Source organism: Cyprinodon variegatus, unplaced genomic scaffold (assembly GCF_000732505.1).
Source record: "Cyprinodon variegatus isolate N-32 unplaced genomic scaffold, C_variegatus-1.0 Scaffold635, whole genome shotgun sequence".
Lineage (NCBI taxonomy): Eukaryota > Metazoa > Chordata > Actinopteri > Cyprinodontiformes > Cyprinodontidae > Cyprinodon > Cyprinodon variegatus.
Genome location: NW_015151088.1, coordinates 135074 through 153273, shown reverse-complemented (window position 1 = coordinate 153273; position 18200 = coordinate 135074). Strand labels below are relative to the sequence as shown.

Genomic DNA, 18200 nt, shown 5'->3' with positions numbered 1-18200 from the left:
ATTCATCCTGAGGTTGCAAATTTTCCTATCAGGATGTTCAGCACAATGGGAATTATTAGTGCAGCAATTACAATCCACTGTAGAATTTTCATACACCCCAATTCTTTACAAAGCTTTCATTGTAGGCTTGCACTAGTACTAGTGCTCCTTCAGTGTTCACTGGAAAAATGCAGGGAAGGCCCCTCACAGGGAAGCACAGATTCAGAGACAAACTAACATGCAAACATAAACCTTAAGGTAAATTAGAGAGATGAATCCCTCCAAAACTTGTTTTTTTTATCAAAGAAAGGATGCAACAGTATTCAGAAAGAACAAATTTCATATGGAAATACCTCTGGCTTGGGATTCAAACCCAAGACCTTCTCACTGTAAGTAAATAATTCTATCAGTAACTCTACACAATGCAACAAAAGAATAGAGTTATACACACTCTTACAGTGGGAACCAGCCAATAATTGAATAATTTATTTTTGCTCTTGAAATAACTGAAGTGTTTGAGGAGATTCAGTGGAACCAACAGGCAGCTGCCGCTCTCTTTCTTAATCAACCAACTCCACCAAGACCACCACTCACCTGCTTGTCCTCCTTGTCTGCTGCACCCACTGCTCCCGCTTCCTCATTGCCCTCAACAGTCTCCTCTGTGCCTACAAACCACTCCCACTGCAAACGCTGTGCTCACCTAGGAAAGAAACCCTCCGTTGTTCCTCCCGAAAATCAGCCTGATGACACCACAACTGCTCTGGTGCATCGGACTGACGTCACTACTGACTCCCCAGTGAGTCAGCCTGACCTCACCTCGGCCGCTCCTGCGAGTCAGGCTAAACACCCAGCAGTTGCCAGTCGTCTCTGCCACTACTTCTATGACTCTCAGCTGTCCCCCACGAGTTGGATCACGTCTCCTCCAGTCGGAGCTCCTCATATCAAGGAGGCGCTTCTGTGAGACTTATCCCCCCTGTTCGGTGGCATCAGTCATGCCTTCTGTCCCACTGTCAGTGGGAACCGAGTCAGAGTCTGCTCAGCCGGCCAGAACTGAGATTTTAGCTGATCCAGTTCTAGTCAAAGAGAACACTTCTGTGCCCATCCACGTTCAGGTGGACACCTCAACTCCTTTCGCCAAGGGTATGGCTGACTCCACGGTTCCTGCTCCTTTCGATAAGCGTCTGGTGGACTCCTCAGGTCCTGTTCCTGTCGCTGAGGGTCTGGTGGATGCCTTGTGTTCTGCTCTTGCTACCTCTTGCTACCTTTTTGGTTTTTGTTTCTTGTCCTCCTTCTGAACCCCCATCCACCCAGCCTGAATGGGTTGTTTATGGACTTTTCAGGGCATCTGGTATCTGCCCTTAAGTGGGGGGTACTGTCATTGTCTTCATTCTGTTTAAGTTTTTTCTTTGAGTTTTCATTGGTTTTATTTCCATTTTGTGTTATTCTAGTTGTTTCTGGTTGTATTTTAGTGCTTATGTATTTTTTGTTTACCCTCTTGTGTCAGTCTGCTCTTAGCTCCCTTCTTGATTCTTCTGTCCACACCTGCTCCCAATTTGCTGATTAATCTGGTCTTTGTTCAGTCTCCCATTTATATTCCTCCTCTTCAGTTACTGTTTGCTGGTTCCTCATCATTTCTTAGGTCCTCATGTGTGTTTTCCTCGACCTCTCCTGGTTTTCTGTGTTTTGCTATTTTTGCCTCAGTTGCCACCCTTTGGAAAAATAAAAGAAATCACTTCAGCCTTAGTCTCTGCATTTGGGCCCTCTTCAAACCTCCACACAACCTGACAATAACGGGTACAACAATCAATACCAGTACAACCTCCCTCTTAACAAGACAGTTTTTTTTTTCCTTTGGTAAAAATAACTTAATAATTTGACCACTTCACTGTTGCCTTGCAGCAGGAGGTTCCTGGGTCTGATTTTGAGTTTCTTCCCAGCTGACCTGTGTCACCAGTGCATATTCATTAGTCTTGGTAGTATAGGCTTTCAGGAAAATGAAACTCCCACAGGTTTGTGACATCCCAGCCATCCAACATGTACACTGCTAAATATGCCCCTGTTTGCACAGCTAAGTGCTCTGTGTGATGTTTTTCCTTTTGGCTCTGATCAGACAGGCTGGCTCTGATTGGCACAGAATGGAAAGGTTATCCCTGTTTTAGAAATCCAAGTCAGAATACTTTTTTTTCCTTTTAACAGGGCAGCCAGAGCACTGTTCTGCTCTAGGTTTTTACAGTTCAGTGTACCAATTATTCTCATATTGGATTAAATAAAAAAAGTTATTTTATACATCCTTGTATTTACATTACCCAACATAATGTTCATGACAATTTTATGTTTAGAAACAGTTAAAAAAAAAAACTGAATATTTATTTATTTATTTATTCACTTATTTATTAGCTGCCTCTATAAAGGTGATGTATGGCTGTAAAATCCTTTAAGCTATTGCTGACTGTTCTTTACCTTAGTGTCTCTTCTATTCATAGGCTTGTTATCCATTTTCTTCATATTTAAAGTAGTAGGAAAATGTTGAATAAAAAAAAACTGTTTCTATATTTATGAAATAAATTTGAAAATTTAAAAAACTTTTTTTTCTCAGTTTTGGTTTCAAATTGAAAAAATAATGATATATGGTTTATAATTTTATAATAATTTTTTCGAAAAGGGAAAATTAAATGTTACCAACAATAATGGTTGTTTTTAAAAACAAATAAAGGATTATCCATACATTGTTTATTTAAAAAGGTCTCCCTTGCTGTATCTTGGCTCTCCTGAATATTCTTGTAGTCCAGAATCCTTTTTGAAACCAGACTTGGCTTTAGAAAAAACAAAACAAATTAAGACCTAATTTTTATTCAAGAATCCACTCCACAAACATTGGTATACAAAATCATTCCGATAATACTTTAAATCAAGACCTAAGGATTTGACAAAGACATTACACTGAGCAGTTGACCAGAAACTACATCCAACAAAATTTCAGTCTATCCTAAAAATTGATGCTTTCTTTGATTCCTTTTTTGTACCGTTTTCCAAATATATTATCTGACTTCCACCTACCTGTTGAAGATAGTGACCAAGCTCTGCACTGGTGGCACATCTATGCGATACTGTTCTTATGTTTGCTGCAAACTTTTGATATATTCAACCTTTATTTATTGCAAGATGAAAAACTTGATATTGTTGAAGATCTGCAAAAAGTTTTTGCTTGAATCATCTTTACAGCCATTATCTTACAGAGAAGACAATTAGATGCAAAGTAATTATGGCTTTATGCTTTTCTTTAAATTCAACCTTTGCTAATGCAGTAAGGTGATGTTTTCAACAAATCTGTTCCACCTTTAATAATAACCAGACATCTAATTAGATTGACATTTTATAATTGCTTGATATTATTAATGCTCCATTTGTGCTTTAATAATATCAACCAAAATATTGATACATAAAAAAGGTGTTTTCAAAGCAGTGAAACTATCTATCTCATTGCAATGAGTAATATTGATCTTATTATTCTGCATCATAATCTTAAAGTGATTGAAAAAGAATGTCAAATGTTGTGAATCATTATATTTGTGTTGCTGATGAGAGAACTGAATGACAAATTCACCCAGTCGAACTCTACTTGGTTCTACAAGTGTCAATTTTACCTTTACCCTGGAAACATACTTTCTTTTATGTATTATTATTATAGAATAAAAATATACTTAGCAACAGAGCAGAATTAAGCACATAAAAGGGTTAGTCATTCTTCCATTATAATGCATAATTATGCCTTACCAAGGAGTACAGAGGATTTAAAAGCTTATTTCATGAAAATCTTTTCCACAATCAAAAGTTTTGCATAATGTGGTTTCTAAAATTTTCCTGGAGTGTATCAAAAGATGGAAGAGTATGTCAGCAAAAACCACAAAGTGTCTACAAAGCGAAAACGGTGACGGTGTTTTATGGTCCGTGCTGCTTCCAAGCTGCTTCGGAGAGTGTTCTGATGGTAGCTGCTCGCTGCAGGTGGTACAATAAAAAAAAGAATATCTAAAAAGAAAATCTCAGCCTAACTTTGAAGCTTTTTGTCATAGAGTATATAGAGAGAGCAAAGAGAGTTGCACAAAAGGTTTCTGTCTAAGGAATTCAATGACAAAGTTTTAGAATGACTTTAATTTGGTATTCATATATACAGCACATTTTTGAGTAATTCTTAACTATAACAGATAGATTATAATCGATTCTGAAAATGTGCTTTCGTTGGACTGTTCCAGGTAAACCTTAAATATACATACCTTTATGGCCCTGTATTTCTTTCTTCGTCTTATTTTATTTTTTATTTTTTTGCAGGCTGTGGCTTCTTAAATCTGCTAGGCTTTAAAAGGTTTGTCTTGGAAAAGTTCTTATAAATCTCCCCCAGCTCAAAAGTTTTCATCATTAATCCACATCTATCATTCTATTTCCATCAGGCAGAAACTTTCGAAATGGAAGCTAATTAGTTGTAAGCACAGAAATCCCTATGCTCAAATATTTACCTCAAAAAGGTGAGTCCAACACATCTTCAAATAAAGTCTATGATATTTACAAACAACAAGTGTGAGGAATGGGTAAAGCACTGTTTGGTACTGTAATTTATCCCAGTCAGTCCTCTTACGGGAAGTTGCTAAATGAAAAACTCTTTCTGGTTTTCGCCTTGAACCCTAAGAGAGCCTGCCTGGCTGCTGACTGGGAACTCATGGTTGTCCTCAGACTTCGCTGCTTTTACTTCCTGGTTCCGATATGTTTCTTTCCTGATGCAAATGAACCGAGCCATGATCGCTGCAGTACACATGATGACAAAAATGACCACTGCAATCACACCTGAGAACAAAAAACACAAAATACATTAGAGAATCAAATGTTATCAAAGCTTCCTAAATCTTATTATTTATAATGGTTCAAAGCATTAAACAATTAAAACATAAAACATAAAAAAAACTTTAAATAATTTTCATCTGAATCAAAAAAGCTAAATACATCGAAAAGAAACTTAAAAACGTATATTTTGAGTATACGGAACGCAGAACCCAGAATTCTGATTGTCAGCTAAAAGTCAGAAAGTAATTAAATAAAGACAAAAAATACAAGAAAAGGTAACGTTGTTGGTTTGTTAGCAGGATCAACTGAAAACCTGTGAATGGATTTTATGGAAAAGTTTTACCAGAGGCATGCCTCATGCCAAGAAGCATATAAATTTGGTAATGATGTAGATCATGGGCAAGGTTTAGCTATAGGCATAGGTCATAATTGGGGCAAAATATGCTGCTTGGCAGACGTCTGCAGTCTCAGAGTGCTTTTCTTGTTAAAAACATATTTATTACATATAATAAAATAAGAAATTTGGTGATTTCAATAAATGTTAACCTCTTAAAGCTACAGTGTGTAATAATTACAGGGATATACAGTCAGAAATGTAATATATTATACATAACTATGTTATTTATCATCATCTACGAGCTCAACCTTTTAACCTTAATATTTGCGTTGCCTTAGAATTCGTTATTTATAATTACATAGGAGCGGGTCTCGCAGCCATGGGGGCAGACATCTTTGCGCTACGGCAGCGCAGAGCCAACAAACTAGCGATTGCGAGATCGCCCATTACGCTCGAAAGTTACTACGGCAAGTTGAGAGAGATTAACTGAGACGGTACTGAACACACAGACTAATGAAATACTATCTGTAAAATTATCTATGTAAACAAACCTCATCACTTGAGAAGGTAGGTGATGCGGACGTCGTGGAAGACATTTTGTCCCGTAACGCTCACCGTACTGTTGGGGGGAGAAGCGGTGGGGGGGAGATGTTCATGTTTCTGCAGTCTGCAGTCTGACCGCTAGATGTCGCTGAAAATTACACACTGTAGCTTTAAAAAGCATAAAATTCCATCGGTAAATGTTTTACCAGCAGGTGGAGCCATTGCGCGAAGCTCCAAGCTGACACCGAAAGTTCAAAACCCCACAGCTCTGGAACTGTTATAGCTAGAGGTCTTAAATTTTATGTATTTGTGGTTGGGATGATGTAGAACAAATATAACACAATAAAACCTGCTTTTTCTCAGGAGTGTCTTCATTACTGCTGTTCAAAAAAGACCTATCATTTCCGAGAATAAAAAAACAACAACTTTGAGTCATGTTTGGTCTGATGCAGGTTTGTCTGCATTCTGGTCACCCAATTTTAGGTAGGAAGAGGATGTTAGCTTTCAAATAATGTATTGCACATGTAATTTTGGCTTACAGTTCCTAAGTTATTTGCTTTTCCATTTGGGTATACAAAATAGGCAAGGATTACCCAAAATGAGGTGGATGTTAAAAGATTAATAATAAGTGTTACCATCACCCAGTGGATCTATTAAACTGGTTTAAATTTTTTAAAAGATTACTGAAATATATCATATTGTCACAATCTTCTAATTTGATAAGATAAACCTGTAGAGACACTCGGGTTTGTGTACAATATTGATGGTTATTCTCTGTAGGAAACAAATGTCTTAGCATCACATTAATGGTGGGCATAATTGCAGTGCTAGAGTAGAGAAATTCGATTTTCCAAGGTGCATTTCCGATGGATAATGTTGATTTCCAGACACGTTGTTAGGTTTCCATTTTACCCTTATTTATGGTAAGCTAATGCACAACAATGACCTCTCAATATTTTGGGGCAAAACAAAACACACTTCAAGTCTGCTACAAATCCTAAAAAGTTTAATTTAACCATTATCACTACCAATGAAATGATTGATTTTACCTCCAATTAGAGCTGAATCACTCCTACTGGTGTTGACTAAAGGCTGTCCTGGATCTACAAAGTGAGGTTGGTCTGCAATCAGATAAAAAAAAAAATGAAATATAAATGGGCCACCAAAAGAAATAAAGAAGAGTTTAACAGAATATAACGAATGGAAACAGATACTTTCTCTTTTTCTCTTTTAAAACAGGAGAGAAAGAAATGCAAAAAAACATTTTTTAAAGTCTCAGTAGAGCCTTGAAGGACTTCCCAAAAGCTGTCTGATGACACTCATCTGTCGATGTGCCATCTCTGCCTGAGAAGAATGTTTGATGAGCCATTTAGAAAACCTAATGAATCACCATAAGTAGAATTTTAAAAATACAACAGTCAGAGACCAAGGCAAGAAAAACCCAGTGATGTGAAGCTGATGATCGGGTTTAGACATAAACATGCTCCTTTTACCTGATAATGAATGTGTAGTTTCTGCTGCATAGGAATCAGCTGGAGATGATGAAGCACAACTTGATGGTACCAGGGGACTTGTGACAGTAACACGGCTGGTAGGATGGAGGAGAGCAGCTTTCAGAGGATAGATGGAATTAAATCGAACACCCGACAGACAACCTGTGAACCCAATACTGGTCAACCCAGCAAGATTGGCGTCTAGGCCTTCTGACTCTGAGAAAACACAGACAAGCAACAAGACACCCTCGTTATCAGCACAATTCAATAACAGCTTTCAAATACAGCACAGATAAAACACAACTCATTGTTATGATGAGACAAAAGCTGCGAAGATACTTCAATACAAACATTGACTACAAATGTATTTCCAGGTTTTCCAAAAATGGAATTACTCAAATAAACAACAGGATTGTGGATTGAAAGAATAAATTTTTAGTGTTGGTAACAAGAGCATTATACTTTGATAACAAATGTAACAAGATAATAAAATAGTTATTGACAAAAAAATATTGATTGAATATTTTATAGGGGAGATGTTAGGTGCATCAACAGTAAACTTTTAACTAGAAAATGTTAGAACAGAGTTATATATATATTTTTTTTGGTTTCCACTATTTTGATGAAGTTTAAGCAACGAGGCAGTATTGACTTTCAGATAATGACTCAATGACATGGTTTTCTTTAGATAGAAAACTTCTAACCAATGTGTCCGTATGATGGGACTGAACTGTCTCTGTAGAGTTGTTTGAGATGACATGTGTTGTGAATTTGTGTTATATAACACAACTAAAATGAAATATGCCAAAAAAGACTTACAAGTAAGAAATAAAGGAAATATTGGTCTTATGAGGCACATTAAAATTTTCTCATTTTCATATAACCTAATCAGGAACTAATCACTGCCTAACTGCTACTTAGTTTTACCTAATATTTAACAAAATGCATTCAGTAGTTTAGTATTATGGAATTACACTGCAGTCAGTTTAGATTAGTTCCTCAATTTTTCCACTGTAATGAAGCTAATCTTTGCCTCAAAAACAGGTTGTTCATTTATAATTGGAAGTGTAACATGTGGTATGTGTGTTTTCAGTTCATCCTTTTGCAATAATTTGGTTAATCATATTTCTATTACAAATACCAGACTTGACAGTCATGTTCTACCAGAGCTCAAATACTTCCAGGGATAACATTGCTTTTATTTGTTAATTCTGAATACCTGAGGGTGAAAGAAAGTGTCTGAATCTGATCCCACATCAGGCATAAGCAAACTCAGGCACTACTTAGCCTCTGTCCTCGAGTTTTAGTTCCAAATATTAAAGAAATCTCAACTAATATGCATGTATATAGAAAAGTCTTCATGCTTTGATAATCGATAATGCTTTAATAGTACCATTGTAAAATGTTGTTTTTTGCATAAGCGATTGATTCACATTTTTTGCACAATATACCTGCTGTCAAATACAGCACCTTGCCCCCGTCTCAGGCCATCAGATCACCTTTCATGCTAATTCCTGCATACAGAACCTGGGCAATTAGCGCTAAACTGACAATAAAATCAGAGTGTGATGTGAGGGGGCCATGGAGAAACTCTAAGTCTGTTTTGAATGCTCTGAATGTTCAAAGCTGCAGTAACCTATGACAACAAAATAAATATAGATGAGTATGCCACGACTGTGTCAGCATACATCAACAAATTAATTGAGGACATCAGCATCCCAAAGAACATCACCACCTGAGCATACCAACGACTGTGGATGAATGGGGAGGTTTGGAAACCGCTAAAAGCACGGAACTCAGCTTTGAAGTCTGGTAATAAGGAGGCACTGAGGACAGCACATGTCAACTTGAACCATGCCATCAGATCAGGTGAAGCAGAACCACAACTGAAAGATCCAGGATCTCTTCCATGATGCCAGCAACAGGTGGAGGATGTGGCAAGGCATAAGGGCGAGCATAGACTACAACACTCCCCCCAATTTTCAACGGTCCTCTGCCGGACTGGTTGGAATGAGACGCGGAATGCAGTAAGAGTCCGGGAGTAATGAAACCCTGATGAAGCTTTAGCTGCAACAGTGGAGGAGGGGCTGGAGGTGGATTGAAATGGGGTCATCTGAATGAAGTCTGCGCACAGGAGTAGACAAGTGCGGATCGGAGGCCTTTTAACATGAACTTTTATGCCGATTGGCTTTCGTGGTGGTGTGGTTCAAAGCTGATTGGCTGTGTCGCAGGTGGATGAGGGAGAGGAATTAGTTTCTTCAGTTGAACTTCTGCCTAGGCTCCATTTTTTTTTAATTATGCTTTATTTTTTATATCTATAATTAATAATCTATCTTGATCCTGATTGGTGTTCCAGAATTGGGAGTGGGATGCCCCTTTGAACTTAAGAAAAATGATCTCCAAATCTGATTGATTATAACCCAAAGTTCTATATTGTAACATTTAGAGTGACAAATTTCAGTAAGGTTTATTTTATAAACCTTACTGAAATTTCATATATGAATTTCATATGTTTACATATGAGCCAATAAAAGGCAGAATGCATTTCAGAGGGCACTCCCTCCATTCCAATCAAGAGTAAAGGTAATAGCTATATGTTTAACTCCTACTGACCAGTTGGTGGCCCACTCATGCTCGCCCTCTCTCTTTCTGTACTGTTTGCCAGCCAGTTGCGAGGATCTGGCAACACCTGAGGTCTGCGTCACTTGACTTAAAGATACTATCCCTACACGTGCAAATTCCTTTTGTGGTGATGTTTGCATTGTAACTCTAAGTAGGTATTTATATATTTTAGACCCCAACATTTATAAATAATTAATATATTCTTTTGGGGAAAATTAAAATTTTTATTCTGCACCACCCTAGATGTTCTATTGATTTATTATCTTAGAGAAATGTATTATTTTAATGAAAATAAATACATTTTGTACACCCATTATTGGAAAATGTTTTATAAAAAAATAGTTGAGGGGTAATTTGCCATTGACACCATCATGTTCAGTTTTCTCTGTATTCAATAAATAGAATAGAATTCGACTTTATTGTCATTACACCTTCACAAGAACGAAACAACAAAATTCACTCTCTGCATTTAATCCATCACCTTGGGGAGCAGTGGGCTGCCATTGTGTGGCGCCTTGCGAGCAGTGTGGGGTTAAGGGTCTTGCTCAGGGACTCAGAGTAGAGGCTGTGGGGATCAAATCAGGTACTTGCAACCTTCTCAGAGCACAAGCGCACCGTGCCAATCACTAGGCCAACACTCCCCACAAGTTTAATAAAAACCCTTTCACCCTACTTGATGTATTATAAAATAGTAAGTTCCAAAATCTTCAACTATGTACATATTTAGGAGGGTGATATATATTTTATTTCTGCAGCCTGGAAAGCTTGTAAATCACAATTTTATTAGTTTTTTTTATTATTAGTTAGTTACCTTTAAAACAAAGAAAAGGATAGATTAAACCTAGAGTCAGAGTACACTATATTAATCATTTGACTGATCCTCTTTAAACATTGTTAAACTGCTTTGATTGTGTAAACATTCACTGGGCTAAATACCCTGAGCCTGATTATCCTTTACTGCAAAGTATTAACAAAGGTGACAAGCTGTCCTATCCATAACATTAATACTTGAGAGAACACAAATGGAATAAAAAATAAAAAGTGATAAACTAAGCTGGATGCATTAATCAGCAGATAAAAACAAATTCACATTTTATCCCTTGTTGTCAATCTTAGTGTAAACACAGCAGTTTTTGGCTATAGAACAATGTCACCAAGTAAATTAGAAATGAAACTCCAGAACAGCACCTGTAATTAAAAGAATGTAGAAAACAGGTTTATACAGTTAAAACATCAGTTAGGGTTTTGTAAAGCAGTTATATGCAATATTTAACATTGACATTAAAAATAACTATTTTTATTCAGAGTAGCTTCTAAAGATACAACTAATGAGAACTAGTTAAAACTAATATCTTTGTGAGTTATGCCAACAGGTCCTAAAAATATATACTTTATATCAAGCAGCTTCTGCAGATGTATAAATGTCAGAGTGAACCACAGTTATTCCTGCTCAGCAATTTGATTACACAGCACAACTCTGCCAAGAAGCTAACTTATTACCAGAGAGAAAAATATATGCCATACATAAATATGACAATGCAGCATAAACTGGCTGCAGCAAACACTTAATCAGTTTTTATTTAAAATTTTAAATTGCAGATAGATCTTTGAGTGACAGAAAATTATTTTCCCCCTGATCCATACATCTAATTACTCATAGCAACGTTTGTAGCGTTGTGCTGATTTATCAGGTTGTAAATCATAAAATTTGATTTATATCTATAACACGTTCTACATTTTTCTGTTACTTGTTCCAACTGTGTTCCATAAAAGTGCAAGCGAGCCTACAACCTTGAATTCTTTTTACTCTAATTTCAAGAGAAATAAATGCTTCAGTTGGTATGCATGCACACAGGCCTGACTTACTATGACAATCGGTCAATATATAATTATCTCTAACTGAAGTAATACCATATTTGCTAAGTAAATGCAAATTATCTTTGGCTCTACAGTAAAGTAATCAAAGTGAGAATATTTATAAATGAGCTAAATATTTTTTAATAAATCTAAAATATGTAATAAATGTTTAGAATGTGTTAACACGGTCATTGGCACTTAACCTACATCCTTTCTCTTTGCCCGAGTGTTTCAGTCTGTTTGTCCATTAGTTGAACTGATACAGCATGCAGAGGTCTGACAGCACATGAACCATTTTGAAGCCTACGTAAAGCAGCTATGATTTAACATTCATATGTAGGCATATATATTTATATATGTAGGGTAATAACAGGGTCAAATGCTAACGTGACCTAAATGAGCACAAGACAAAAAAGAAAACAAGTAAAATATGTACTCAAAAATAAATAATCAAGATAGTTTGTAAAAGAAAAGGTGAGAAAATTTGACGTTAAATCATGTTTTTTTCTTTATACATTGTAAACCTTTGCTCGAAATCTATTCATAATACATTTATTTTACCACATTAATTTGGATCTTATATAATCAGTGGCTTTCTAAAGCAGATTAGATAGCACAATATGTCAATAATGTTCAATTATTTTCATTTTTTTCAAGGTGTTAACCAGCAGTCAGGGGCACTGGAATTGTTGTGCAAAAATGCTCAAAGTCACAGCAATAAGAATAAGATATAAATATTAAAAAGACACTATACAAGCAAAAACACATTAGAAAATCTAAGAATAGAAATGCAATTAAAAGTACTATACTAGTGCATTAAATGTTAACAAATCTTTACTTCTGTTATTGTCATATTGAGAAAAGCTTTTTTTTTTTTTTTCTTTTTTTTAAAGAAAGTTCTTCTTTTTTATGCCCACAGTGTTGTTTTATTGTTTGTGTGTCTATTAGTTCTTGGAAGTGGGGACCATCTCAGCTGTTACAAAACCCTAATTTAAATCAGCACAAACCAGTCAGCCATACTATAGTGGAAAACATTATCCTGAAAGTAGATTGTTCTCCCATGCAAGAAGAGGTTTAACTACACTGTCTGGTTTAAATTAACTCCAATCACTGCAGCTGAGACTGACTGATTTATCTTCTGAATTTACATGTCATTAAGATATCCACCAGTTATTAAGACATGATAACTTACCTCTTTGTTTAAACAAAACAAAGTTAGAGATACTTGAAGTTTAACAATGCCTTGTCAGCTAAAAGTTGATTTAGAACAGAAGGAACTGTATTTCTCTCTTATATTGGTATTTTACATGTTTGAGTATCTTGAGGGGACATGTCAATCTTAAACATTTTTTAACACAAAAAATACTATGTTTGTAAAAGTTTCTCCTCCGTTACCCAGCCTGCACATCTCATCCATCACACAAAACTGAAAAGATCAGAAGCCTCAAGGGCAACGGGGTTGCATTGTACTAAAATTGGCTTAAAGATAGCTTCACCTACCTGACAATCTTCCCAGAATAATCGATTTGATATTGTTAAATTCCACATCAGATGTCAAGTTGAAGTCCTCCCTGGCATTTTTGTCGATCTGAAAGATGATTGATATGTATCAGAGTCTAAGAGCAATGGTAATAGACACTAGATTAGATGGTATTGTGCCTTTGCAAAAGTTTCCATGCACCTTGATTTACTTGATTAATTAGCACTGCAGATTTGTTTCAACTCTTGACACAGTATAAAAGATCAGTGGTTTATTTCACATTTAAGTTGACAGAGTAAATGATAGCTTAAATGCACCTTTTAGTGCAACCTTAGACTCAATTGTCTTTGTATTGGCATTTTTAATTTATCACATTTCTGAATATGGTTGATTAACCCCTTAGAAAGTAAGGCAGCAATGGAGATAGATATTGACTATAGACCCTGATCTGTGCTTAGACTGTTTTGTTTAAGTTGAGTTTTCTGATGTACTTTTTCTGTAAGATCTCAGTAGACTGAGATGGCGGTACAGTTGATCACGTTGGACGTCATGCCAGAAGTGTTCTTTTAAAACAAGAGCTTGTATGAGTGATTTAGGATGAAAAGCAGAATTCACCATTTCTTTCCTAATTCTTATCTTCTCCCAGGTAAGAATACATTTTACGAGAGCTCCAGACTTGAAGTAGAAGTCTTTTTCATCAATCAGCTGTTATCCAAACCTCGTTTTTCACTTAATACATTTGATGCTACTTAGAAGTAATTTTCCATTTTACTATGCTACATCATTATATATAATTTAACTCTGCAATTATAAATTACATTTTTATTCAACTATCGGTCACTACACCTGCAGCTGCCAGTATCAAGGGGACACTGGTTGAATTTGTTGTCATCACAGAAAAAGACAGAACAGTCAGTGAGCTCTATGTGAGATCAAGCTACTATTGAAATAACATCTGGAAATGAAAATGATAGAAAGTTCTGAATAAAGTTCAGCAACTTGCTCTTGTAATGGTAAGACTTGCTTTTATTTCACTCTATGGCAGTTCCCTGGCTCTGCTATTACATAAAATGTGGAATGTTTGGGTTTGATCAAATTACTTTATTTTTACTTCTGTTACAGCATAACATCATTTACAGCCCTTTTGATTTATTTGCCAGTGCTTGGCTTTTAACAGATCCTTCAAACCAAAAATGCTGTTCAATTCTTAGTTAGCTGAACCTCGATCTCCAAACTGGTGGAGTCTCTTCTCTTCTTCTTCACAGGTATTTCTGTCAATGAAGTATGGGAAGTCATAGCCTATATGGATTATTGGTGTGTTAATTATGCAGATTAACATTTCTCGGGACGAGTGCTCACTTGCTTGTAGGTGGACTGCATCAGGTTTAAGAGGATCATTGACTGAAGTTAAGTTTAAGTTTGTTGGATATGATGTGGTGCATTTTAAGAGCCCACAGTAGGAGAAAAAGTAAGAGAAAGTTATGACAAGAACATAAAAATGTTGTTGTATGCCAAATATTCTCTTTAAAAGGCTTGTATGTGCTATAGGAAGTAAGGGAACAGCACCTGGCTAGTTTAAATCTTAAGCCCGCTTCACTTATATCACCACATGACATCGACCTCAAAAAGTAACAAAGCAGGAGTCCTCAAGTGTCGGTGCATCACCTCTTACTTTTAAAATTAACCAGATCCATTTTATTTTCCCCATGTTTATCTTACTGTGTGGCTCATCTGGTTTAAAGATAAACACATTTTGCTCCATCATCTGTCACAAATAGACTTGGTCCTGATGTATGACTGATAATTCTTTTCACTCCTCTGTCAGAAATCTTGTGAGGAGCACCTGGTTGTGGTTGGTTTATGGTGAAATTATGTTATTTCCACTTTCTGATTATGGCCCAAACAGTGCTAACTGGAACATTCAGAAGTTTAGAAATCCTTCTGTAACCAATGCCATTATCAATTGCAACAATAATGTTGCAAAGGTCTTGAGAAAGCTCTTTACTGTTACCTATCATGAGAGGTTTCTTGTGCGATACCACAGACACCGTTTTATAGGCCATCATTTAACTGAATTAGCTGATTCAGCTTGTTCAGTTAAAAAATCTGAGAAAAATAGAGTTCAAAGATTTGCTTTAGACTATATTTAGCTCAAAATCTTGGGTGAACATCATTATCTTCATCATTCTCTTTCTACTTCTTTAAAGGAGTATCCTCCTTGGTGTTATATCTTTGAAGATTTTGATGACCTCAGTATACTTGATCTAAATGAAACAGAATATTAGAAGTCTACACCACCTGCCAACATCTGCTAAAGGCAAAAAAGGACACCTTTATTTATTAATGAGCACCAAAGGAAGCTGTCCCCTAAGATCTAGGGACATGACCACACAGGGGAGGAAAAAATCAACTAATATAAGGACGCATTAAAGTGCATTTAAGAAATTATTGGAAAAAAAAAAATGCAACAAATTATTATACCTAAAATAAAAGGTAGGACTTACTGTACAACCTGTCAGGCTTCTTGTGTATTAGTCAGTGCGAGATATGCATCTCCCTTCAGAGAGGATCTTTGGGGAGAACCTGTGTAGGCTACACTGGTAAAGATAATGTTTCTAATCAGAGTGCTGGGCTTAAAAGAGCTGCAGAGCCTTCACTCAGGGCTGGTTTCTTGTGTGTTGTAGATGTTTGTTTTGTTGACTTCTAGTCTTTTGCTTCCCTCAAGTATTTTCTCTGACGTTTATTGTTTTTTTGTTTGGTTTTCAGTATTTTTGTATTTTGTATTTTTGCCTCTGTTCCCCTTGCACTTTCATTAAATCATCCAAACTCATCTGAGCCTACTCCTCTCTGCATTCGGATCCTCAAAACCTCCACACAAGCAGCCTTCTAGCTTAATTTTCTGAGTTCAATTTGAAAGTCACATTACCAACCATCCATCCATTTTCTGACACGCTTTATCTCAAGCGGGGTCGTGAGGTGTGCTGGTGCCTATCTCCACCTGTCTACGGCAAGAGGCGTGGTGCACCCTTGACAGGTCGCCAGTCCATTGCAGAGTCACATTAGCCTTATTTTATTTATCTTTTCCAAACCAGGCACTCATGATACATTTTCGTATTCTTGTCCTGAATAGTGTGAGCTCCTTCGAGTGCACCACATCATATTCAAAAAACATTGACTCCAAATAACTGTGACATTATCCTCGTAAACATGATGCATTCCACCTGTGCATCAGTAAGCATGTTTATAAGAACTGCAAATCTGTAAAATTATCACCTGATTATTCCATGTGAGGCTACGACTTCCAGCGCCTGTCAGACAGTGTTCATTCCCACCATTGGCATTGAAGACGAAGAAATTTGACTTTACCAGTTCGGAGATCAAGGTTCTGCTGAGAGCTGAGCAGCAAAATTAACGGACTAGTAAAAGCAAGCAGTGGGGAACACATCACAAGTGCTGTAAATGACACCTGTGCCGTATTCAATGAGATATTAACTTTTTTTGTTATCAGGCTCCTCTCCTGTGAATCCAACTTATACTGTAGTTTTATCCAATGAAACACAGACTATATTTATTTTTAAGACTAAATTTATTTTTATAAAGCTTATGTATAGTTAGAGTGGCTTAGGTTATCTCAGGCTATTCCTAGAGTTATGCTGTGAGGCTTAGCTCAGCTCAGCTGAACTACTGTTGTCGACAATTTTATAGATGATACATTGGACCTGTCTTCCTGTTTCTTTTCTAAAGATATTATATTGGCTGAGTATTCACTGCAAATAATTATATATGCTCTCTTTTGATCACATGACCTTAAAAATGGCTCATTCTGCACTGTCTCTTTACAAGACAAAGCCACTTATTGAGCTACTTTACCATACATTTTTATTAGGGCAGAAAGTTAGACTATAAACTATTTGTGTAGACTAAATGTTTGCAGTGAAAAGTTTGGATTTTCTTCATTATTAAGCCAAATGCAAAAAAGTCTGTATCCTTTGTGACTAATAAGGGAATGACATCTGTAGGACAATATGCCCACCATTAAATATAGCTGTTCCTGAAGCAAAATAAAACGTACCTGGTTCATATTTATGTAAATAATATAGCAGATATAATTGCTTTTGATTCTGAAAGACTACATTCACATCATATTTTTTGCATAAAAATTACATTGGCTAAAGGCTATTGGTAATTTAAATGCTGGATAAAAAACTAAACGGACTCTTGTTGCTGTTGACTTTACAAAAGACATGACAATAGTATTACAGAATGTAGAACTGGTCTTATCTAGAGCTTCACATTATGTTTTTGGTAATAATTTCACTTCCAACTTTTCATTTTTTATTAAGGAATAAACACCGTTTTGTTATGGAATGTTACAACAGATAGTGCTTGATTATTACTGGAACTCGAATGAAGTCTATCAGAAAAGCGACATCCTCATTTCACAACGTTACAGAGATAAACCTCAGAGTGTCACTCGTTCTTAAGAGTAAAGTGAGCAGGGATCTGATATTACTGGCTTGGGTGGATGCCTAGGGATTACTATTATATTAATATTATCTATAGAACCTTAATATATTGATTCTTAATAAAAACGAAATTGCGCTCTATGTTAAATCAGAATAAACACTTAATATCTGGCTGAAGACTTATCTTTCACATTTCAATCATCATGTATTGTTCCAGATGACCAGTTGAAATTTTTAAGCCTGTGACTTGACCCTTCTTTTTTCTTTTCCACTCATATATGTCAGATGACATATGGAGAAGAAGTTTTAGTATATACTTTCTGTAACAAATAAAATCAAAAATTGTTTGAAAAGGTTTTTGTTAGTTAATAACTGTTTTCATTTTTAAGTAAGAAAAAATAACATATATAATAACATAAGAAAAAAAAGATAAATGGTAAAGATAACTTTTTTTGACATAGACCTGTACAAACTAGAGCAATGCCAAGTGTAGGGTAAATAAACAGGTAACTGGAATTTGCTTATGTTTGTGTGGTCTTTCTTTAATGCCTCCAAATAAAATAGATGTACATGTTACATGGCATTAATGT

The 18200-nt window shown here is 36.0% G+C and overlaps 1 pseudogene; it reads right to left on the bottom strand.

The window, feature by feature from the left end:
- Positions 1-3986: 3986 nt before the first annotated feature.
- LOC107096586 overlaps positions 3987-18200 on the bottom strand; it is a 104324-nt pseudogene continuing 90110 nt past the window's right edge.